Here is a 27,185-nt window from a genome sequence, read left to right as displayed (position 1 = left end):
TATATTGACACATTATCACCCAAGGTTCATAGTTTACAGTAGGGTTCACACTTGGTGTTGTACTTTCTATGGGTTTGGACAAATGTATAATGACATCTATCCAACATATGGTATCATAGAGAGAAATTTCACACTCCAAAAATCCTCTGTGCTCCCTCAATTCAATTCCCAATCTTAGCTACCACTGATTTTTTACTGTTTCCATAGTTTTGCTTTTCTAGAATGTATATTGTTGAAATCATATAGTATGTAGCCTTTTCAGGGTACTTTCACTTATTATATGCAGTTAAGTTTCCTCTATGTCTTTTCACGGCTTGAGAGCACATTTGTTTTTAGTGCTGAATAATGTTCTGGTGTCTAGATGTACCACAGCGTATTTATTCACTTGCTGAAGGATATCTTGGTTACTTCTGGGTTTTGGCAATTATGAAGAAAGCTGATATAAACATCCATGTGCAGGCTTTTGTCTCTACATAAGTTTTCAACTTCTTTGGGTAAATACCACGGAGTACAACCGCTGGATCTTATGCACTAGTATGTTCAGTTTTTAAAGAAATCATCAAACTGTCTTCCAAAGTGACTGTTGAATTTTGCATTCTCAATTGCGATAAATACACCTTCCTCTTGCTCCACATCCTTGCCAGCATTTATTGTTGTCAGTGTACTGGATGCTGGCCACTCTAAAAGGCATATAGTGGTATCTCAATGTTGTTTTAATTTGTATTTCCCTGATGATACATGATGTGGAGCATCTTTTCACACAAATCATATATGTGTCAATCGTATATCCTCCTTGGTGAGATGTACACATTTTTGGCCCATTTTTAAATTGGATTGTTTGCTTCCTTATTGAGTTTTAATAGTTTAATAATATATTTTGGATAATAGTCCTTTATCAGACATAGCTTTCACAAATATTTTCTTCCAGTCTGTGGCCACTCATTTTGTTCCACTGACTGTCTTTTGCAGAGAAAATATTTTTAATTTTAATAGAGTCCAGTTCGTCAGTTCCTTCTTTCATGGGTGGTGCCTTTGGCAATATATCAAACAAGTCATCAACAAACTCTAGGTTGTATAGGTTTTCACCTATGTTATCTTCTAGGATTTTTAAAGTTTTGCATTTTACCTTTAGGTCAATGATCCATTTTTGAGGTAATTTTTGTGACGGCAATAAGGTTTGTGTCTCGATCCACTTTTTTCCATGTGGATGTTCAGTTGTCCCAGCACCATTTGCTGAAAAGACTACCTTGGCTCCATTGTTTTGCCTTTGCTCCTTTGTCAAAGGTCAGTTGACTCCACTTCTGTGGGTCTATTTTGGGGCTCTCTACTCTGTTCTCTTGATCCATTGATCTATTCTTTCACTGATACCACACTTTCTTGGTTATGATATTTTCATAGTAGTACTTGAAGTCAGGTAGAGTCAGGCTCCAATTTTGCTCTTCTTTTTCAATATTATGTTGGTTCTGTGTTTTTTGTCTCTCTATAAGCTTTAGAATCAATTTGTTGACACTCACTAAATAACTTGCTGGGATTTTGATTGGGATTGCATTGAATCTACAGATCAAGCTGCAAACTAATGGCACCTTGAAGATATTGAGTCTTTCTATTCATAAACATAAACTACTTCTATTTAGTTCAGACTATTTAGTCTTTTTATAACTTTCAACAGAATATCATAGATTTCCTTGTATATGTCTTTACATATTGTTAGATTTATACCCAAGTATTTTATTGGGGGGGGGTAATATAAAACATTGTGTTTTTAACTCCATATTCCACTTGTTCTTTGCTGGTGTGTGTGTGTGTGTGTGTGTGTGTGTGTGTGTGTGTGTGTATGACTTTTGTATATTAACCTTGTATCCTGCAACCTTGCTAAAATCACTATTCGTACCAGGAGTTTTTTTGTTTAGTTTTTATACTTAGCTTATACCGAACATTTCCTAGATCCTTGTGATATAATAATTTGTAATATTTTTGTATTATTTTCTCTTTCCCACTAGGTTGTTGAAGATGGAATTTTATCCTGTTCACCTTTTGTGTTTAGAACACCAAAAGGATAGTGCTTTAGGTAGAAGAGAGGCTTTCTGAAAAGTTTGAAAATAAATGTGCTGATGGCATTGGAGATCAAAACCTCATTCTAAAAATATTTCTGGATTTCAGATAATGTAAATAATTTCATTTTTTAAAGTGGTAAAGCAACATACTTTTACTACTCTCTTCTACTCAAATTGCCTAGAACTGAAAATATTTTTAAAGTATTTCTTGAAACTTGGAAGAAACATGGAAGATAAAAAGACATGCCTACTTTCCAGTAAAACTCTCCACACTCATAGAGTGACCTCAAAATATGTGTACTGTGCAGTCTCAACCAATGTACAAAGCTGGATCACCTACTTGATTAAAAAATGACAGATGTTACAAATTTGGTCATAAGTGCAAAATAATTTGAGTACTAATATAACTGATTTCTGTTTAATAATCTTTAAATTTCCTTTTTAAATAACCTTAAGGCCAAGGGGTAAAATCCATTTACTGCATAGTCTAAATGTCTGTTAGATTTGGTAGAAATCAGAGAAGGGATTTATGTCTTGATATTCATTCCTTGTCAAGAAATACTGAGATCACATAGCTGTTAGGCATCAAACATCAAATAAAAAACAGGGTTTTCCTAAGTTTCATTAATTTAAATATGAGAGAGAAATGAGTTGTTAAAGAGATTTAGTTGGAACATAAGTCTGATTAATTGGGAAACTGTTAAAAAATGCTATTGAAACCCAGAAAGCAAATATTCCTACTAATCAGAAAGGAGTTCATGAGAGTAACCTAGTAGTGAATGATAAGAAGAAAACTGAGTCAGAATACAGAATGTTATTGATTATCCATTTAATAAATAAATTTGGCACATTAAGTACTATTAAGGGTGGTAGATGCTAAGGTCCAATTAGAAGTTAAAAACTACATAGCTTATTATATACAATTATTTAACTATGATAAGAGTGTAGTTATAAGATAGAGCTAAACTCTATATGGTAACCTAGATATAATGGAGACAATCTAAGGAAGGAGAAATTGTTCAAAGGGTCCCCTCCCAAAGGCTGCAGTTCAGACCTCCTTCAAGAAGGTATAGTTCAGCCCACAGAATAGCAGAGAATTTGACTAGTTTCCCCAGGCCACGTGCCATGGTTATTGGACCAACAGGAAGCAACTCTCTAGAGTGCAGATGGCTGATAGATCAGCAACAGCATGTAACATGCAGCAGGTTGCATGCACTTGGAGCTTTCCTGCAGGCAGGTGGTACCGGAGCTGAGGGTACAATGTTATAGAGGGGCACACATTTTGTGAGCATAACTCAGGCAGAGCTTCACAAGATTTATTTATTCCCATTGTGCTGACCCAGTCACAACAGCCAAAAACTACAGAAGAGAACTTCCCATCTGTTGTGTCCCTCCACTACTCCCTTCTGAGAAAATCTGACATACTCATGTTAAAGCAGAATGCTTAAAGGGATTCCATTTATTATTGGAGACTACATAGTCAAAGGCAAATTTGGAGCTAGGAAGAAATTGATAGTTGGCACAATAACACATCGCCTTTGCCCTAAGAAAGCACAATTTAAAATATGTAGTATCCGTGATCAGATTAAATAAAAAATCAGCATTACATAAGACCATCAAGGGAGGAAGTCCTTTTCACATGGATAGAACAAAACGGTGGAAAATACACACCCAATTTTATATTTGATTACAAAAATAAAGAGTCAACAAGAGGGATGTATCTCTTCAGATAGCAGACTCCAGTTTGGGGCAGATATAAAGGAATAATTTACTCATTGTCTCTATTCCTTCATATTTGCAGTTTGCAATAGTCTCATTAAGACCTCTGCACATGTGGAACACCTGGGTGGCACAGTCGGTTAAGGTCCAATTCTTGATTTCAGCTCAGTTCATGATCTCACCATTTGTGAAATCAAGCTCACATCAGCCTTTGCACTGACAGCACAGAGCCTTCTTGGAATCCTCTCTCTCTCTCTCTCTCTCTCTCTCTCCCTCCCTCCCTCCCTCCCTTACCTGTTCGTGGTCTCTCCGCTTCTCTTCCCTCTCTCAAAAAAAATAAACTTAGAAAAAAAAGGAAAAAGAAAAGACTTCTGCACACATAACAATCTCATGGCATACTGCTTATATTCCCTGTTCTAACTGTGGTCCTTAGGAGTTTAAATTTCCTATTCATGGGTAATGTTGGTAGATAACCACTTGATAGCGAATATTTATAGGTCATCCATCTTTCCTCAAAGGGGACTTTAGAGTAGGCACCCACATGATCCCTTGTAAAAGAATTCAGATTCTCAAAAAAGTTACTAAACTTATTATACTCATTTTTATAATTGTTTTTTGGAGCACTTAGAGTTCATCATAAAGCCCTGGATATGAGAATTCAAGTGGCTGGGAGCATATGAAATATAAATCATTAGTTTAAATAGGCAAGATGACTCATGGTATAAATTAGTCATAAAATTCTTTTTCCAGACATATTATTTTTGTTCTTTTTTGATGTCTTTTATTAACCATAATTATTACTTTGTCTCAAACATAAGAGTGAACTGAATAGTATTATAAAATATTATTTAATGTATTTTCACTCCAGGGAATGACTTTTGTCAGTGTAATATGTTTAAAGGTCTTATGCTAGGCAAATATAATAAAAGCTAGGGATCTTTATCAGGTGAATAGTATACAAAGAACAAAGACATTACAAAGATTGTGTGCTTGACAAAATTATAGGTTGACAATGTCTTGTGTAAAGAAGTTATCTTGAGGATAAGCATGAGGAATAATAAGGGGATTTACTAAACCTATATCAAGAACAAAGTATTTCCCAAAAGTCAATGAGTTTTAATAAGAGTTAACAATGGAACTCATCAATAGCAATAATTACTGTATTTTCTATAGTCATTCTGAGCAAGGAGATGATCAATTATTTATTTAATTCATAGTCATTCAGAACCTACTGCATGACAAACAATATTATAAGAATTTGGAATTTAATAGTGAATAAATCAGGCTAGGTCTATGCTCCATGGGGCTTACACATTATTGATAAGAAGCAGGTAGGGGGATAAAAAAGGAAAGAATGAAGGAATGAAAGGAAGATTATCAGGTAACCAGTAGTAAGTGCTATAGATTTGAGTGGTGGTATTGGAAGTGGAAAAAAGATTTCAGATATACTTCAGATAAAAACCAATAAGAGTCACTAACATAATCAGTGAATATATGGAGAAAACTAGATGAAGGCTGCATTTGTTTATCAATTGTGTGTGTGTGTGTGTGTGTGTGTGTGTGTGCACGTGCATGTGCATGAATGTACTAGTGCATGAAACTCCTCACTGATGATTTGCAGAAGCCCTGGGAAAGATGAAGATTGGTATGTACTCATAAGTGAAACACAAAATGTAAAAGATTGGTAAAGAATGGAATGAGTAGCTTCTGGGATAAATTCATAAACTGATATCTCAATTTTGCAGTTTTAAGTTTGTAAATGGTACTGAAAAACACTAAGCACAATAAGGTAGAATGAGAATTGATCATTGCTTTGGCCATAGTTAAAATCATTGGTAACATTCATAAGAATGGCTTCAGTTGGAAGATAGGAATGAAATTTAATGGAGGTAAACAAAAAACCAAAAAACTACTGTTTGATAAAGAAAAATGGAGACAGTTACATTAAATAAGTGTTTCAAGGGTTCTTGCCACAGATGAAAGTGGAATGGTATCTAAAGAGGAATGAGGAACTACAAGAAGGTTTTATTTATGATAGGGGATACTGCAGCATATTTATTTGCGGATTGGGATGGTGCAACTGAGTGAAGGTAAGGCATGAGAAGCGATTGAACAGTGTCCTTGAACTGTTTTGGATGAGAGCCATCTCACACTGACAAGGTTGGACTTGGATGTGAGTAAAGAGAGTACACCCATAGTAAGAAAAATGCAGAGTATGAGTGCAGAAACAAATAAGATGAAAGATTTTGTGATAGGAAAATGTAGTTTCCTTACCATTGCTTCTGGTTTCTCAGAGAAATAAATGAAGCCATAAAATAAGGGAAAAAGAGAGAAATGTTGGCTGTTTGTGGAGAGAAGAGAAAGAATGAAATCGTTGAAAGAGTAGGGAGGGAATCTTCTACAGAAATGTGTAGTAAGTCTGTGGGAAGAATGACTTCATTGCGACTACAGTAGGAAGGTCAGTGTAGGCTTCTCTGAGAAGGAAGCATTTAACCAAAAGTACTAAGCAAAAAGGGGTAAGCCATGCAAATATCAGGAGAAAGATGATTCCAGGAAGAAAGAATAGCAAACAAAACATTTTAAGGCAAGAACAAGCATCTGTTTAAAGCTCTGAAACAAAGCCAGGGCTGTTCCCTCATGGGTAGGAGGGAGAGAGTGCTATAAGATGTGGTAGGAGGATTAGGCAAAAGCCAAATACTGTTAAATTCTATAAACAAGGTAAAGAGACTAGATTCATAATACACAGTTACCCATTAAAGAGATTATTTTTCGTTTTGTCTTTATCTGTTACGTAATGAAAACAAGAGGTGGCAGGTGCCATGAGTTCCCAAATGATGTACTTGACCAACAAGAATGTGGGTAAGAGAGTGCATCAAAAACTATTTTGTAACTGTCACCTCATCTCTAGTGTGTCTTCAAAACTGTGGAAGAATTCATTGAGAGACTGAGCAATAATTGTCATTGACACTTGTCAGAGTGTTTATTTCCCTGCATTCATTCACCTACCTCCCCTACCATGTCTTTTGGCTTCAACATGGTAAGAGAGGGGGGTGATAGGACCTCACCAAAGAGGTATGCCTATCAGGGTGATGTGATGCAACTAGAAAGAATCTACATGGGATACAGTGTCAAGAAAGAAGAGCTGAGAGGTGAGTTATTTAAGGGGATAAAGCTTGGGATATGATCATATAAGAAAAAGACATAGGGGGAGATCTCAATAGAGTGATGGATTCCAAAATAAAACAAATCAAAACAAACAAAACAAAACAAAACACACAAACGTGATTTTAAGCTTCTGTTCCACAGAAGGATACAACAACAGATATAATAACATGAGTCACATAAGACTGCCAGATCTTCTAACTCCTCCTTTCTTCTATACCAGATTCTAGAAGGGCCAAGAATAGAAACTATTGAGTCAGAGAATTGACAGAGGAAAAGAGAAGAAATAAAGTATGTTTCTCTTTTCTGTCATATTTTTTTTTAATTTTTTTTTTCAACATTTTTTATTTATTTTTTGGGACAGAGAGAGACAGAGCATGAACGGGGGAGGGGCAGAGAGAGAGGGAGACACAGAATCGGAAACAGGCTCCAGGCTCCGAGCCATCAGCCCAGAGCCTGACGCGGGGCTCGAACTCACGGACCGCAAGATCGTGACCTGGCTGAAGTCGGACGCTTAACCGACTGCGCCACCCAGGCGCCCCTTCTGTCATAGTCTTAAAAGCCTGGATAAGGCCTGAGCTGTGGAGGGAAATGCCTTAAATTGTATCATATTTAAGTATTTTGATATTTCACTCATCTGGTATTTCTAAAACCAGAAACTATGATTGCTAATTAATACATGAATGTAATAAGAAAAATCTATGGAATTAGCTCAAGAAAACACCCAGAAATGAAAAGGAAAGTCTCAATGAATTTATTTCATCTCAATTTTGAGAAACTGACACGCAAAGGTATAAACTCTCTCTGCAAATTCAGCTGGCAAAATTGTAATAGGCATTATTCCCTTTTCTGAGCAACAGTAGCAAATCCAATCTGACAATGTTCTTTTCACTTTTCTTGAGTGACCAGGAAACTGCTAATAAAAAACTCTACAGGATTAATTTGGAAAACCTTACTACAATCACATATGCTATTTCTGTTTTCCATCCACAGAACATTAGCTTTCTATAAAAGATATGTTCTACCTTTGAAGTAAGTGGTAAGAAGGATAAAGGGAATTCATATCATGTTATCCATTTATAACTTCCCCAAACAAGTTTATATTTTAAAATCTTAGATCTTTCTAATTCTTAAGTTTTCTCATTTCTGCAATACATTAAAATGAGCTTTTCCAATTCATGAAGAACTAAGTCCATGAGAGCCGTGGTAAATTCCATGAAGAGGCTAAAGATGTGGGAACTTAAGTCCAATGGAAAGAAAGCCAGTAACCAATGGGTTGGGTTGCAGTGTAATTTCCAGGAGTAACATTTGTATGAACTAGTGTGTGGAAGATATGTCCTAGAACAGTTAAGTAAAGTGATCGACTCAGTACTTCACAATTAGGGCAAGAGCTTATCACAAGGACTGTTTTTGGCTGAACAGCCCCAAGAAAATCTCAGTGTATTATTTGTTTGATTATAGTCACTCAGAAGATGAGTTACTCCATGATAACCCATAATTACACCTCATTCTTTCTAAGATGAAAACTTCTATTCCCCTAACCAGTTAGGTACTAATAAAATATGCCATACTTGATAAATGAGAGAAGTCTATTTACTTGTTATACTAGAAGGAACTTTAAATATCCTATCTACTAACTTGGCATATGTATGAATGCACAGATTCAGGGGCAGATTTCAGCATTTCTATTTTATAACTCCATTGTAAAGAAGCCAAAGTGAACATTATGAAAATAGGCATACTCATGGGATATTCTACTTTAAAAGGTCATAGTTTGGCAGAGGAAATGAGTATTTCTTTTTCCCCTGGCATCTGAAAGATTTGGAACCAAAACAGAAATTAAAAACTAAGAAATAGAAATGGATATCTGCTGATACAATAAATATTAGTCTGATACTCATTAAAACAAGTGAATCAGTCAGCTTCAATTTATTCCATGCAACAGGAAATTTGCATCCTCTCTATCATTCCTCCTGGATATCATTCATTGTGCAAAAAAACTGAGAACATGCCAGTATCATGACTAACTGTCCTCATAATACGGTATGTACCCTATATACTATAGTCACTTTAATCTCCTTTTTGTTGAAAATCGTAGTTTCTTGCTTCTACCCCTAATTCTGTTGGTCCCTTCCCATTACCCACTGCTGGCCTCAGACAGCCAGGAGTTTTTAAGCCATGCAGGAAATCTCCAATATAAAAGTCACAGGTTCCAAGTTATCCTGTATTTATCAGGTTGTCACAGTTTTCCACTGACTTCTGTTATTGGTCATGGGACACTAGGAGCCTCCCTAGTGAATCTTCAGATATCTAGATGTAGCCTTTATAGTAGTTTCCTACTGGGGAAAGTGTAACCAACTATCACAGACATAATGACTTAGAACAACACATATTTAGCATAGTTCTGGAGGTCAGAAGTCTAAAATAGATTCACAGGAGTTCATTCCTTCTGTAAGCTCCATGAGAGAATCTGTTTTCTTAGCCTTTCCAGCTTCCACAAGCTATTACATTATTTGGCTCACCTTTTCCTCCCTTTCAAAACCAGCAGTGTGGCGCCTTCAAATTTTTCCCTTTTGTTCCTCTGTTTCTGCCTTCTGTCTTTGTAAGGATCCTTGTGATTACATCATTAGGCCCAACTAGATAATTCAAATTAGTCGTCCCATCTCAATATCTTTGATTTAATTACATCTACAAAGTTCTTTTTGCATTGTATCATAACATAGCTCACACATTCCAATGAATAGGGAGATCTTTGGGGCACCATTATTCATCCTACTACAGTCCTTTTCTTCACTGTGTAGCAACAATTCCATTGTTTCGTTTTGGCATTTGAATCAAACATCCCAGACTGTGGAGCAAACCTCTTTTCTGCCTGTCAACCCATTAGTATGAGGAGACAAAAACTATTGGGCAAAGTGCAGTCTTACTTTCCAGTTTAACATAGTCTTGGGCACCAGGACCTCTAAATCTATTGAATCCAGAGCTATGCGCAAGGCAAGGAAATATTTCACAAGTGAATAATATTAAATCTAATATGAAAGAGGTCTCCTCAACATATACTCCTTTGTTTCTGAACTCATATTTTTTCAGTGGAGTAAGCAAGAATATATATCAACCTCTGTTTTAAGGAGTAAATAGTGTCCTAAAGAATAATAATGCAACATGATAAAGTGTAACCATCAGATGAAATTCTGATTGAATCTACTGGAAGCTGTTTCAGCATGACTAGGTCTATGATAATAAGAAGAAATGCCATGGGTGAAAGCCCATTACTATACATCTTTTGCCTTAAAATGAGTTCTTTGCCTAGCAGAAATACATGTATAATATGTGAAACATGTTGATGAATAGTTCAGTGGTGTCCTAGACCGATCATACTGGCTCATGAAATCAATTGTTAAATTTTCAGGAATTTTTTGAATTAAGCCAATTATTAAAAATTAAATTATTTAAACTTACTGTGGGAAAATAAAAGTTTCCAGAGTTTTTTAGTGTTACTGTAAAATTCCCTAGCTTCCTAAGATCATTCTCATACCTGGAGAATTGTATTCATTGCTATCTGTTTAGTTAATTTCTCTGATCCAGAAAGGTTATAAAAGTTTTCTAAGAGAGTCAAATAGTTACAGCCCAGACAGGGTCCTTAGGTTAAGCTCCCAAAATGCCAGGAATACTGGGGTGCTTCCTCCCTATGTTTGAAGCCAAGACTTTGCAGAAATCTCTAGGTCATAAAAGACAGTCACCTGGGATTTATCTGGCCCCTGAAAGATATATTTATATTCCAAAAGGTTAGAGTAAGAACACAGGATATGAGCATCCAGAATCCTTTCCATCTGTCTCACAGAAATAACAACAACAAACATTTGTTGTTTTGCTTTGTTGTCCATTCTCTCTCCCTTCTTTGGGGAAAGAGACATGACTGTCTTTCTCCAGTAGAAAAATGGAGAAAATTTATTGTTCTCTATTATTTGCCTATGTAGTAGCCAGCTACTAGGGTAGGATATCTGATCTTTCATTATGTCACCCCAGGGGTAAAGCCTGGGGCAAAGGAGAGGACATCCAATGAGATTTTTTACTTATTATAACATATTAAGATACCTGTCTCTGATCTAGAACATTTCATGTGTGAGCATTAAAGGTAAAATTAATAAAGATGAATATCAAAATCCAATACTAACAATTAAATAAAATGTACTAAAAAAGGCAGTACATGTACAAATCTCACCACTTCCTAATTATTGTTCTACATTTTACCATTTTCTAAGTACTTGAATTATGTCCATCTATTTTAGATGATAGAAATACTATATAACTGTCCTACTGAGAATCTTTTTCCAAGTTCAAGCTTAGCAGATGTCACATTGGCCATAGTGGAAATATTTATTGGCAAACATTACAAAGCATAACTTTGTTTATTGTTTTGTTGATTGTCTACATTTGAGAAAGTAGTGATAATGGATACTGAACTTGAAAGTGTGTCATGACTGCACCTGTGACATTGCAAATAGTGAAAAGAGAGAAAGAGAAAGTATCCTTCCAGTGTTGAAAAACAGTTTTGCAATTTAACAAAGAGGAAATATGAGGAAATTCCATGGATACTATCAGAACCAATGTCAGCTAGATCAGAACCAATGAATGAAATTCCTACCTATATCTTTGTAATTTTCCTTTTGTCTTATCAAAGTTAGGAAAATGGCAATCACCATTCATGTTTGAATATCATTCATCCATAAGCTGTATGTATAGGTTGGCTATGAATAGAAGAGTTCATAAATTGTCAAACTCATTCTGTGAGAATCAATTACTTCCATGAAATTTACAAAAAGGAGTTTAATATATTATGTTATTTGTACAATATATCTTTTATACCCTTTATATCAATATAACTCATAATAAGTACAGAAAAACCTTGGATTGTGAGTAACTTGCTCTGCGAGTGTTCAACAAGATGAGCAATCATTTCCAACAAATTTTAACTTGATAAATGAGCGATGTCTTGCAATATGAGTAATACCTGATGCCAAACGGCACTTGATCACAATTGAGCCAATGGTTCTTCTCTCTCTTATTCTCTTCAGGATTGTGGGTGATCATCTCCCATGCTTGAATGCTTGGTCTCAGGCTGCGATGTTTGGCAGAAATCGGTGATGTTTCAGAATGTTGGAAGGTGTCCACGACTGGCACTAGTGTATTTCTGTTACTTCAAGCACATATGGACAGTCCTTTGCTTTTCCACACAAGAGTAAGCTTAGGAATGCTTTGCTTCATTTTAGGTCAGGCTGCCTGCAGATACAGACCATTTCCCCTGCTCACAGTACCAATAAAGGCATTCTGAAAGTCCACCAGTAAATACTAGAAGAAAGCTTGTGCGCAGGAAGGCAAACCTACAGGCAAAATCCTCTTCTTGATGGAAAAGGTCAAATGAAATCAATGTGAGCCCCCCAGGAAATGGTGTTACATGAGGGTCTCAGCACTGGCCTGTATTGTTGGCAGGAGGGTAAATCAACACAGCTTAGCGCTGTAGTCACTTTGGTGAGTTCATGCATAACATCTGTCCATCCTTGTCACCTAAATAGCTCATCTGCCAGAATTAGGGGCACAAAAACTACATCATCCATTTACAGATAGCCTATCTTTTCAGAGAGTTGAAAAAAAGTGCCTACTTTTAAAAATATTCAAAATTGAAGAATCATCTACCTAGCAACGTTAACCAACACTATAATTAAGACATTAATCCAGGGATTTTCTTGCATATTTCACACCGAGTAGGATTAGACATTATAAGAAAAATGAATACAATTAAAAAAAATTTTAAGTGGCAAATTGACTGTCATTATCTTAGCCGGTGGCATTATCATTTTATGTAAAGAACTGAAATCATCATTTGCCGAATGACTGTTGAAAATGTGTGGAGACGTTTTAAGAGAATTATTTTTATATGGAATGATGATTTTCTTAGCTGAAGTGAAGATGCACAATGCATTGATGAACTCCCTCCATGCCTCTATTTATGGACCTGAAAATTGTTCAGGTTTGTCAGAATTATATTAGAATCTCAAGTTCTCTGTGAATGCCGTGGCTATTAAGGAAGCAAGCATATTATTAAAGCCTATATTTATTTCATAAATACTGCCTTAAAAATCTATTACTCTATGACATTTATTCAAGGAGAGGCATCTCAAGTTAATTACTTAAATTAGAGAAACTAGTTACAAATCAAAATTTACCTCTTACTTTTAACAATATACTTCACTCCCCCCTCCCAGTTTTACTTGTATAATCCCTTTCTGCATTATTCATTTTCTCTTATGGAACCCCCAGTCATCAATCACCTCTCAGCTTCTCTCCTATATATGTGAATGTTGTGCATAGGAATAAATAAAAATAAACTAATGTAAAGCTCATTACAATAGAAAATCCGTACTTATTAGTATTTTTCAAATGGTAATGTTATTTTAATTTCTTTTTTTTTTTTTTTAGTGTGGACTGTATTAAGTCACCATTTTTGTAGATCAAATACAGAGGAATGATGGCAATTTCTTGTGGAAATTTCTTATGGTTCAACCTAATAGTTCATGCTCATTTTAGCATAAGAATTATGTTGTGTAATTAAGAACTAATGTGGCCTAATCTATGGAAAGTGCAGCGGTGAGCTAAATTAATGCTTTCAATAATTTAAGTATCAAGCAAAGGTAGAGAATGACAATGAAAGGAGACGTTGAATGTTTATGGTAAGTCCAAACATTACAGAAATTTTATTATTACTCACATCCAATCAAATGTAACCTCACACATTTTTAATGGAGTTGACTAGTTAAAAAGGATTTAGTATGTCACCAACAGTGATGCAGTTTATTGCAAAGTACTGAGCACATATGCTGAAATGTTGAAATGGTATCTTTCCTCAAGGAAGAGGAAGACATTATTAAACACCTCTTAGGGAGCCTGACTCTGTGTTGAACACTTTGAGGCATCTGATTGTTAGTAAACCCTGTGATATCTTTTCCCAATTTTTCAGAAAAGTGAAGCTCACATGATAAATTGCTTAGAGACACAGCTGATACATAGCAGTTCTGGGATTTGAACCCACATCCCACTGAATTCAGAGAGCCTGCTATTTTTTTTTTTTTCATTCCTAGATTAAATCCAGGTCAACTTAATAACAATAAAATATAATCACATAGAGAAATCCAGTGACCAGTGATACAGAAAAGAGAGAAAGAGAAGAAATGATTTAAAAAAAACCAACACATTTTTCTTAAAGAATAGAAATGGATTACATCACTACAAATTTGTCATTGGACCAGGGAGAATATTTGTATAGATGCCATAAGCATGTTTTTCTCCATAATCAGAACTTTAAAATTCCCACAACTATAAAATCATTCTAAATGAGAGCCCAATGACCTGTGAAATATCACTTGAAAATGAAAGTTGTGAGTTAGAAAGCCTAAGCACCAAGAAGTACCCTCCCTCATAATCTTCCTCCTTTTCTCATTTAAAATGCAATCAGCTCAAATACTCAAGTGGTTTTTTCACAGATTTCTCACATGTATGACTGTGGTCTTTGAAAGACACATTTCATCTTGAGAATTACTATTACTGTTTGATTTACAAAATTTTCAAGATGACAAAATAGAAATAGACTGTAAAGAGTAATACATTTTAACCTTATAAAATAGTTCCAAAATCACCCATAATTCACTGCTATGCTCATTGGCATTGTGGTATTAAACAAAATGATTTAATAAAAATAAAACACTAGGGGCGCCTGGGTGGATCGGTCGGTTAAGCGGCTGACTTTGACTCAGGTCATGATCTCGCGGTCTGTGAGTTCGAGCCCCGCCTCAGGCTCTGTGCTGACAGCTCAGAGCCTGGAGCCTGTTTCAGATTCTGTGTCTCCCTCTCTCTCACCCTCTCCCGTTCATGCTGTCTCTCTCTGTCTCAAAAATAAATAAACTTAAAAAAAATAAAAATAAAAATAAAACACTAGTAGGGATTAAAATTAAGCTATTCACTTTTGTAAATATGCAATACATCAAATGTATTTATATATAACATATTTTCTGATAAAATAAAAAATAATTTTATTTTCTTAGTAAAATTAAAAATGTATAAAGTTTGCAGCTTATTACTCTACAATTCCATACAAGTATAATTAATATAAAATTTGCTTATGATTATATTGTACTATGTCAGTTCACCTACTATAAACATGAAAAATATATAAAGAGTTGAATCTTATAAATTGTTACTTATTCAGAAGATCATCAACAAAGCCAGTCAGTATCAGAAACCATAAGAATAACCAATATGTGATAAAGTTGGACCCTGCTTGGTATATTTCAGCTATTTCAAACTGTCAAATGTTCTCTACGGTTACGAAAAATGGTGAATCTTTGTAAACACTTAACTACACTTCAGATATTCATACCGTAATCTGGTCACGTTAGTATTTTACTCATTCATCAAGGTCCTAACCATGAAACCTTTCACTTAAAAATAATACCCCAAATATCAAATATCGTTGTGTTTCTTTATTATGGTCCTTATCACCTTTTACCTTCTTTTAGAACTATTTGTGAATAAATCTTTTATTCATTATGATTTTTAAAATCCTTGAAGCTGGGGATATTTCCTGTTGCATCTTTATACTGACACATATAAAATAATGAGGCTTCCTTAATTTTTTAATACATTAAACACTTCAAATATGTTTTTTTAATTGTCATACCACCCTGACCCTTATTTGTAAATATGGATCCAATACAAGCTGAGTTATTTATTTGTATTTTTCCCTAATTGAAATTCTTTTTTTTTTAATAAAACCAGTTGCATTGCTTTTCACTAATCTGGAGTGTCTACATTTCTCATCCTGGGGTTGTAGGAAGAGGAGGAGAGTATCATTCTTTACTTAACACATGGGAAATCATAACTTACTGGGTAGCATAATACTCTGTAACTGACCATGCTTGAAAGAAAGTGTTTCAAATATTTTATCAATTGTATGTAGCACTAACACACATTAGAACATAATATCAATGAAACTAGATAAGTTATTGATATACATTCCTGACACCCCCCAAACCACCCACTATCCCGAAATATCCTTGTTCCTGGGCCATAGTATTTCTCACATTTGTTACTACAACATGATTCTCTGAATTTCTGATGAGGCTGAAAACATCTTCTTATTTATATTATTCATTTCAGTAGTCCCTTTTGATAAATTGCTTAGAATAAAATCATTTTCTGACATGCAAACATTATAAAAATTAAATCCATTGCACACCACCTTAGTATGCAGCTGAAGGATAGACATGTACAAAATGAATGAATAAATAAATAATTAAAATAATAACAGAAATACAGTAACCTAAGGATCATGTGATCTTAGAAGAGTGTCAGATAAGATGCTCAGTGTGTTGCTCGAGTAAGAAGCAAACCAGTAAGTGGGCAGCAGTACTAGAAACAAATCTGGAGAGGGAGACAGAAAATGCTCAGAGGATAGTCTCCATAGAAACACAGGTGGAGCTGGATGGGGGATGGGCTCTAAGGAGGCAATGGTCATGAACACAGGGTGTTGTGTGTAAGTGATGAACCACTGAATTCTACTGCTGAAGACAATATTGCACTGTATGTTAGCTAGCTCAAATTAAAAAATAAAAAAGAAAGCAAGTAAAGAAAGAAACAGGTGGATATGTGACCTGACGAACTTCAGTACTAAGGAGAGTTTTGTACCTCTGGGAGTACATTAATGACAGATTCATAGGGGGGAAAGAGTTAATGAAAAGAGATAATTATTTCAAAATTGAAGAAGATGCCAATAAGTGACAAGATATTCCATGCTCATGCACTAGAAGAATCAATATTATTTAAATGTCCCTATTACCCAAAGCAATCTACAGGCTCAGTGCAATTCTTATCAAAATTCCAATGGCATTTTTTCACAAAAATTGAACAAATAGTCCTAAAATTTGTATGGAACTACAAAAGACCCCAAATAGCCAACGAAATCTTGAGAAAGAGAAACAAAGCTGGAGGCATTTACTTCCTGATTTCAAACTATATAACAAATCCATAGTAATCAAAATGGTATGATATTGATATAAAAGCAGAAACAGAGATCAATAGAACAGAGAGCCAAGAAATAACCCCACAGATACAGGGTCAATTAATTTACCACAAAGGAGCCTAGAATATAATAATGGGAAAAGCCTATTATGGGGAAAGGACAGTCTCTTTAACCAATGGTACTGGAAAAACTGGACAGTCACATGCAAAATATAACATTGGGCCACTATGTTACAACATACACAAAAATTAACTCAAATGGATTGAAGACTTGAATGTAAAACCTGAAACCATAAAAGTCTAGAAGAAAATATAAGTAGTAATTTCCCTGATATCAGTCTTGGGAGTGATTTTTTGGATTTGACACCAACAGCAAAGTCAACAAAAGCAAAAATAAACAAGTAGGACCATATCAAACCTTCTGCACAGCAAAGGATACTGTCAATAAAATGAAAAGGCAACCTATTGAATGGGAGAAAATATTTGCAAATCATATATCTGATATAAATAGCAAAGAAACCAGATCTGAGTAGACATTTTTGCAAAAAAAATGGGCAGATCTGAGTAGACATTTTTGCAAACAAAGACATAGAGATAACCAACAGGTACACGAAAAGATGCTCATTACTAATCATTAGGGAAATGCAAACCAAAACAGCATTGAGATGTCGCTTCAGACCTATTAGAATGGCAGTCATCAAAAATACAAGACGTAACAAGTGCTGGCAAGGATGTGGAGAAACTTGTGCACTGTTGGAGGGAATATAAATTGGTGCAACTACTATGAAAAACAGTATGGAGGGTTCCTCCAAAAACTAAAAAATAGTGCTACCATATGATCTAGCAATTGCACTTCTGCGTATTTATCCAAATAAAATGAAAACACCAATTCAGAAAGATATATGCACCCCCATGTTCATTTTAGCATGATTTACAATGGACAAGATATGGTAACAACCTAAATGTCCATCACTAGATGAAAAAATACAGAAATTGTAGTATATATACACAATAGAATATTATTCAGTCATAAAAAATGGCTTGTCATCTGTGACAACAAGGGTAGACTTTGAGGGCATTACGCTAAGTGAAATAAGCAGAGAGAGACAAATATGGCATATTCTCACTTATGTGTGGAATCTTTAAAAACAAACAAAAAAACTAACAAGCTCATAGACCCTGAGAACAGGAGTACCAGAAGTGGGGAATGAGAAGTGGACCAAATGGGTGAAGGGAGTCAAAAGATACAAACTTCCAGTTATAAAGTAAATAAGTACAGGGATGTAATGTACAGCATTGCAACTTTAGTTAATAATACTGTATCTCATATTTGAAAGTTGTTGGGAGAATTGATCTTAAAAGTTCTTAAAAGATCTTACCACACACACAAAACATTCTGCAACTATGGTTAGTGAGATATGTTAACAAGAGTTACTGTAATGATCATTTTGCAATATATAAATCGATATTGAATCATTATGTTTTACACCTGAAACTAGCATAACATTTCATGTCTATTATACCTCGAATGAATGAATGAATGCATTATAGTGGAGAAAAAGCTATACTCTGATTACAAATAAAATCAATGCACTCAAATGTAAATATGACAGAGGCATAACAATCAAAACTCTAGAACTCTAAAATTGATTTTAAAACATTTACTATATTATGAGGCTGAGGCTAGAAACAATATATTTCCCCCTCCCTGAGCATGAACAAATGCTCATGGGAAGGAAGGTAGACAAAAACTAAAAGATTCTTCTTACATAGCAACAGGAAAAAGTCTAATCTACAAAAAATAAAGTGGAGAATAAATATACTACTTATTTATATTCTTTATAAAGATGAAAGTAAATAACGAAAGAAACAACTAAAGACTTGAAAGTGATTATCTCTGAGGATAAGGAAGATAGACCACTGTTTTACTCTAGTATTTGGTAATTTTTTTTTTAAATTGTGAGTACATGTGCAGTACATCTGAGAACATTTTATGATCCCTGGTGTAAAGGTACAATGCACTATAAAGGACTTGTGATTATTCAAGGAGCTCCTAACTTGAGGTCCCTTCCAATTAATTCCCCAGGTTGGATGTTTTTGATACCACTATGTCTTAGGAATTTAAACTCCAGTTTAAAGTTGGAAGAACAGCTTATAGTCAAGAATTCTCAGGAGTGACTTTCATCCTAAAAACAAGTGGTGAAGCTGTGACAAATTTGCGGAACATCTCCCTTTACAGAATGGGTTATTTTTAGTTTCTATGACACTGAGATTGTAGACCCTCACATAGTTTGTGTGGGGTTATTATTCTGATTCTCTACCTTGCATAGCATTAGGTCTTAGTTCTTATCCGCATTGCAACCACTAAAAGTTCTTGAAGCAGGTGCCCTTAGGGCAGCCATGGATTCAATATACTTTTACTAAACTGGATTCATGCTTCTGGCTCATTCTTGTACTCTGGGGAGCTTGCTTAGTTTCTCAATTCAGCACTGTATTTTAAAAAGATGTTGTCAAACATTTCATCTAGGATTAAAAAAAGCATAACAGCTTTATTGAGATATAATTTACATATCATCTAGCATTTTAATTTGTTTTGTAACAGGAACACTTGCAGGATATCCAATCCTACATATTGTTGGAAATGGGAGACTAGCATGTGTTTGATTATTTTCTTTCCATTTTCTCATTTATTTATTTATTTATTGGTCTGGATAATTTGCCAGATACACAAATTGCCTAGGTTGATTTTCAGAGTTCTTGTCTTTTCATTACCCTTTTTTCATCTTTTTGGGTTTTTTTAGCCTACTTCTTGGAGTTCTTCATCTTTTTCCCACACTTTCTACTTTTTTCTTCTGTTCTCATATTTTTCATTCCAAAAACTTTCTTGTTCTTTTGAGTGTTCCCTTCTACATCATTCTATTTTTACTCATAAAAACAGTATCTCCTCTTGTATCTCTGAAGATGTTATCATTTTTGGAAGTTTTGTTTTCTTTCTTAATTTTTCTAGCTAGCTGTGTTCTTTTCCTTTGATATAAAAATTTGTCTGAAATATCTCCAGGTCCACGGCTATTCATGTATATTTAAAACTGAAAATCTTGAGTGAATGGTATGGTTTTTCTAACTGAGAGTGGTGGTGGGTGCACTTCGACAAAGAATGACAGAACAATGTGCCTTGCTAGTTTGGGGACAAACAACTAATTCCATTACCTTGATTCCATTCCATTCTTTGGAATGTTTAATTTTCCACAGAGGCACCTTTCATTTTCTTGCTTACAGTCTTAAGTCTGGTTGATAGATCCTGGATGATGAATAGAAGGGGGTCCAAAGTCTTCTTATTTACTATGGATGGTGATATTTATTGAATTTGTCCATTTTCAATAAGGTGCCTCATCAAATTGCCCTTTGTCAAATTTGAGTACAGAATCTCCTTGATGTCCCCAGGACATCATCCTTCCTTGCTTTCTCATGGTGGGAGAATGGTCACTTGATTATTTGCGATGGAGGAGGCAATCTAGAATTTTCAGTAATGCCTTCAATATTTTAAGCTCCATCTTATATTAGAGCCCACTACCTAGAAGTATCCAGGGCCTAAAATCCTGATCAATGTGGATGGGAGAAGTAATGAATCTTTCTTCCTGTTGGCTTTCTTTGCCACACTTAGGCCTTAGCATTCTCAGCTTTCAGAAGTGGCCACTTTTCTATTGACTTTTATCTTCCAAAATTATGTTGACACCTTTAATCCAGTGCTGTCTTTTCTTTCCATTCTCTTTGTTGCTATGCATGCCTACCATTGTTATTCATTAAGGATTATTTTAGTACAAAATTAGGAGGGAGTGGAAGGCAAACGTTTTAATCAGCCCACAATGTTTAACTGGAAGTATACATACAAATGTGTTTGTTTCTCTAGTGGTTACACGTAGCTATTGGAGACTGGTATTTCTTATTTTTTCTGCTTAAGTTTTACTCTTATTTTTACCTAATTTCTCTACCAGACCATAGGAATCACAACAAACAACCACCTCCCTCTGGTTTTCTATTTCCCCACACCCCGACACACACTGCTATCACTCTAGAGTTTTCATTCTGGGTTTTTACCATTTATGTGGTTTGGGGATTGAGTCAGAGGAAGAGAGATGGTTATTTCATAGGTGAAAACAGTAAAATTTGCTAGGTTACTAACTTACTTTTCCTTATAATAACTAGTTATATTCTCCTGTATTTATTTCTTTTTTTGTTGTTGTTGTATGAGTATTTCTTTCATAAATATTTCAAAGTTTAGGGGTTTATGTGTGTGATAAAACATCTATATTTGCCCTTCAACAATGTAGAGTTAGAGGCATCAACCCTCATGCAAGTATAGCCTTTGAGTCCCCTAAAACTTAACACTAACAGCCTACTGTTGACTGGAAGCCTTACTGATAGCATAGTCGATTAATCCTTGTTTTGTATACTATATATATTACATACCATTATCTTACAATAAATAAGCTAGAGAAAAGAAAATGGAAAACCATAAGGAAGATAAAATACATTTATATTACCGTATTTATATTTATTGAAAAAAAATCCACATATAAGTGGACCCATGCAGTTCAAACCTGTGTTGTTCAAGGGTGAACTATACTTTTATAAATAAGGATCTTGGGGCGCCTGGGTGGCTCAGTTGGTTGAGCGTCCGACTTCAGCTCAGGTTATGATCCTGCAGCTTGTGAGTTAGAGCCCCGCATTGGGCTCTGTGCTGACAGCTCAGAATTGGAGCCTGTTTCAGATTCTGTGTCTCCCTCTCTCTCTGTCCCAACCCACTCGCACTCTGTCTCTGCCTCTCTCAAAAATAAATAAACATTAAAAAAATTAAAAAAATAATAAATAAGGATCTTTATTTTGGTTGCATTTAATGCTATTCCAGGGAATATATATGAAATTGCAAGTTTGAAATTTTTCTTTTAAATCTTTGAAAAGGTTACCCTATTTTCTTCTCACATTCAGTAATACTGGTGGGAAATCTAAGTCAATGTGGGGTGTGTGTGTGTGTGTGTGTGTGTACTTTGTTTCTTGGGACCTTTATTATAATTCCTTAGCTTTGAAGTTTATACATGATAGATTTAGATGTGACTATTTTGATTTGTTTAGTGTAAGTTTTATTTAAAACTTCTCATCTTATATATTTCATTAATTTAGGGAAATTTTAAAGAACTGTTTCATGTAATATTTCCTCCCCTCTATGTATTTTTCTTGTCCCTACCTGTATAGCTTGTTGACACTCATATTTTTAACTTCTGATTTTTTAAACTTTTATTTTCTTTAAGTTTTCTATTTGGTCATCTCCTTCTAATGCCCCCTGAAGAGTTCCTCAATCTGATTTTTGACTCGCTAATTTATTTTCCTGTTGATCTATACCATCTGTTAGCCTAGTTCAAAATTTCATATGCAGTATCTGTAGTTATTTGAACGACCACTTGCTCCTGCTTTATCTTTCCATTATCCTTTTTATGTCTTCAAAGGTATTTATTATGCTTATTTAAAATTATTATTTTCTGAGATCCATTAATTTTGCTTCATTTCACATAAATTTATGGAGGAAAAGGTAAGCCTCAGGGCAGTCTCTGGTGTTAACTATAGGCTAGCCTTCCTCTATTTCCATCCTCTCCTGCTAGGTAGCATTCTTGTTCGTAATTCACCTCAAACTCTTTTTTTTTTTCCTCTGGGTCTCCTCCAAAGGTTGCCCTTCAGTATTTTAATCATATGATCTTTGGAGCGAAGTAAAGAGAAGAAGGGAATACTCGGGCGCTGAGCCCTCTGCCAGGGACTGTGCTGTTGACGTATACCTACAAAATTGGGACTGTCACTGAGTTTGTCCTGAGGAAGTGAGCAAAAGAGCAAAAGCATTCTTCCCTCTTCCTTTTCTTAGAAATTCAGTTCTTTTCATTTCCTTCTTATGCTGAAATCAAATATCTTTGGCCTCTACAAATTTATCTCCATTCAGTTCTTCTGTTAGGTTCCAGGATCTGTCAAATTCATTCATGTTTCTGTAATATCTTCAGCATTATATTCAGAGGAGGGTTTCAGCAACAGCCCATGTTAATTGGCTGTTCATAATAAAAATGTAAATTAACATCACAATTGTTCTACGTGCCAAATGATTGAGATAAAGATTGCTATAGAAGAGTTTGAAAGATGTAGCATTAGCATTCAACCTATAAAATTCCTAATATTTCAAAGTCATATCCAAAGAAACTAATATCCAAGGCAAAATCAGGTTCATGGGGTATGCAGTTAAGACATTCCAAGACACTGCGGTAAATTAAGCAGACTTCTTGCTTTAAAATATTTACATTAAAATATTTTATATATTCTCACAATGCTAGGTCTAGGCAAGTCAATATCTGATACCAAGTGAAATCAGAACAAGATAGAAAATATTCATAGTGGAGTTTGCCAGTTTTAAAGTGTTTCACATGCCACAGAGAGAGTGCTTTCAGATTAGTTCATTACATTTTGGATTTATTTAGATGGCCAGAAAATGTCCTACGCTATGAATAAAATCTAAAAATCTATACCATTTAAAAAACAAACTAGTAGGAAGAGATGTGATTTACAAGCAGAGACACCTCAATGGGTCAAAATTTGTACCACAATTCACAGTGCCAGTGCCATATGTTGTAGTTGTAGCATTAGGTACGTTGATAAGATAGCCTCAATTAAAAACATTTTTTAATGTTTATTTATTTATTTATTTATTTATTTATTTTTTTAAATGTTTATTTATTTTTGACAGAGAGACAGAGCATGAGCGGGGAGGGGCAGAGAGAGAGGGAGACACAGAATCCAAAGCAGGCTCCAGGCTCTAAGCTATCAGCACAGAGCCCAACATAGGGCTCAAACTCATAGACAGTGAGATCATGACCTGAGCCAAAGTCGGACGTTATATAAGTGATTATATAATCACGTATATAAGTGATTAAAATTCACTTGTAACACCATCATTACTCCTTTCCTTTAATTCCATTGACAATAGAAGAAAAATTATTCTATATACACAATTTTAATTGTTCTTTAATTATTAGGGACTCAGTTTAAAAAAAAACATTACCATTATTATGGTGAATTTCATTCTGAACAATAAATAAGGATACTTCATATTTAGGGAAAGAGAAAGAGAAAATGCTTCCTAAAAAAACTATGATTTTTGTTGTCACTAAAAGGCTGTTGATAGGTTAGCTTTATCAGTAGCTCTGAGAAATATCTGTTGTTATACTCTGAAAATCTCATTACCAAACATTAAATGTTATCATTTGCCTCATCTCTGATTTCTCTACAAAAAATAGTATTTCCACCACTCTTTGTCCCTTTTTGCCCTTTGTTTTTCTTCAATACACTCTTCATCATACTATTTCCTTCCCACTAAATCATAGTCTTCAAGATGACAGAAATATAATCTGTTCTGCACACTGCTAAACCTCAGCACCTACAACAGTGTCTGTTCTTGAAGGTGCTTAATTAGAAAAACTGATGAGTAAGGAAAATTAGAACTCAGAAACTAAAAGAGCCTTTTATCCAAAATAAATGGCCAGACTTGTACTTGAGTAATGCGTGATACATATTGTAACAGTGCATTTGAAATCCAAGTCTCCATTGTGGATATGCACAACTATTGAACATCAATGCAATGACGAACTTTACATCTGTTAATGGTCACATTGTGCTACTTATGTGGCTGATGTAGTTAGTTTAAAACAATATATTTGAGTACTACTAAAATGAATTTTGTTTTAGAAGAACAGCCCGATGGGAATGATAACAAGAGTTAAATTATGATCTGCAAAAGAGAAGCACAAATCTGACAACTGGAGTGGTTTCATAAAGTAGAAATGGTTTATGCGAAGGTAAAAAACAGATTATGCTCTCATCTTCCTTATACCCTAAACAGGATTAAGAAAAGCATGTCAATTCCTGGAGGCTTCCTGTTTTACTTTAAATTTTTTGTTTAACCTTGTTTCTCCCGTCTCCCTGCCCCCTGCTCTGGCCTGGTTGATCAATAAAGTTTTAAATGTACCAAGTTAGAGTAGCAAGATGTTTACTCATGAAGAGAGGAAGAGTGACCCTAGAACTGCTTTCTTTTTAAGAGATGTATCATGTGAGTGGATCAATTGGTTAAGCATCCGACTTTGGCTCAGGTCATGATCTCACGGTTGTTGAGTTTAAGACCCATATCAGACTCTCTGCTATCAGCAAAGAGCCTTCTTTGGATCCTCAACCCCCCTCTGTCTGCCCCCCCCCCACTCGCTCGCTCTCTCTCAAAAATAAACATTTACAAAAAATGATGTATCATGTGAATTTTGGAGAATTCACTCAAGTGAGAAATCATGAAGTATACTAAAGTTTCTATTAAAGAATGAGCAGGAAAATTCTCCAGAATCATCAGTTATGCAAAACAACGAATATAGAAATAATTAGTATGGACAACTGGCACTGGACAAGTACTATCTAAAAGGTAAGTCTCCCTAAATCAGAGGTATATCCCTCATCTGGAGTCTCATAGTGAACTTCTAGAGCAGGTGGAATCAATCAAGGAATCAAAGACTTTGTAAGCCAACGAAAGATAAATATAATGATGATTAGAAGTTCTAAAAATAAGATTGCCTCAACTCTCTCTCATGCTATCCCAAATAGCATATGTTTGGATGGTTTCCTAATGAAGTTTTTCAGAATTTCATCATCAAGTCTTTACTTAATTTAAAGCACAGACCTCAAGATCTACTTCAGTCTCAAAATATATTTATTATCTACCAGGAGCAGAAATTATGGAGTATATTTTTCAAATACTTGTTTCTCCAAAAGAGTTGGGAAACATGTCTAGAAAAGCAAACTTTCATGGTGTAGTCTTAAGTTGTCCAACCAGAGGGAAGCCTAAAGCGTCATGCTTTAACAGTGGTGTTATTATGTTATTTCATAATCAGTGAAATATTAATATTCCACTGGGAAAGTGCTTACTTCCAATGGGACAAAGGAGTCTAAATTTTCTATTACTGGTACTTAATGACACTGTAAACTATTGAGAACATCTGACATTGTTTAATCCAACAGAGATCCAATATGACTTTTTATGGCCAGAATTTGCTTAGTGGACAGACAAGTAAGATATGAGAAGCTGGCCTTGACTTTTAAAAATGATAATCCTGACAGTATGAGGTTCTTTTTAACTGGATATCTATGAATACAAGTTGGATATGGTCATGGTGCAGATGTAAGTATCCATATAAGCTTTCCTGCAGTAATTTTATCAGAGTTAATCCTAGTTTTATGACTGGCATAGACTTTATACTTGTTAAGAGCTTATGATAAGGCTTTAAATTGGTTTATGTGTACACAGTCATAGTTTAGCTCATCAGGTTTTCAAAATCTGCTTGTACTCTCTACTCCTTAGAAGTAGGCTGGAAGTGTTGGACTTGCTGTGAATTGTATTTTATTGATCAGTTTAAGTACCTCAAACTGAGTTTGTCCGTCATTGCAGTTGTTGTTTATTTATTGTCTAACATTTGGTTTGGTTTTGGCACTTATCTGAGTGGGTCCAGTAATCTATTTTCAACAGACTGGGTTTTATGGGGGTGGTTCTTGCCCATAAAGGTCTCAGCGTTTTAACAATCTTAAATTGTCGACAATGATAAAAGATGCTTTAATTGTTCATGTCCATTCAGTACCTGTATTCAATCAGACACATGCGACTTCTCCGCTTACATCCTTGTAGTCCCACCCTTGGGCCCTTTAGCTGCCATGTTCTGGAAAGCTCACTTGTTTCCTAAAGGGAAGAGCCCATGATACCTTGCCTCCACCTTCATGAGGCCTCTGGAAAGAACTGCTTCCTTTCAAGGTTCTTCATTTGTTCACTTTCTCATCCGAGTCCCTCTCTCCTCATATTCTCCCTTATTCAGTAAGAAGCAGGGAGGCTCAACTTTTACTTCACCAGAACTGACTTAAAATCTATCACTCATCGTCTACTTTAACTTGGCTAAGTCCAAGCTCTGCACAGGTATGCTGCCAGACATTAGCCTGTTTTAGGCAAAGTGCTGCTTCTTCCCACCAGACCCTAACCCGTGCATGCACCAAATACTTATTTCTTTCCTCGACTCTTGATTCAGGATATTTTGCTCCTTTGTTAACTGACTTTACTTCTAGACTTTC

This window comes from Panthera uncia, chromosome F2 (assembly GCF_023721935.1).
Source record: "Panthera uncia isolate 11264 chromosome F2, Puncia_PCG_1.0, whole genome shotgun sequence".
Classification (NCBI taxonomy): domain Eukaryota; kingdom Metazoa; phylum Chordata; class Mammalia; order Carnivora; family Felidae; genus Panthera; species Panthera uncia.
This window is presented reverse-complemented; position numbering follows the sequence as displayed.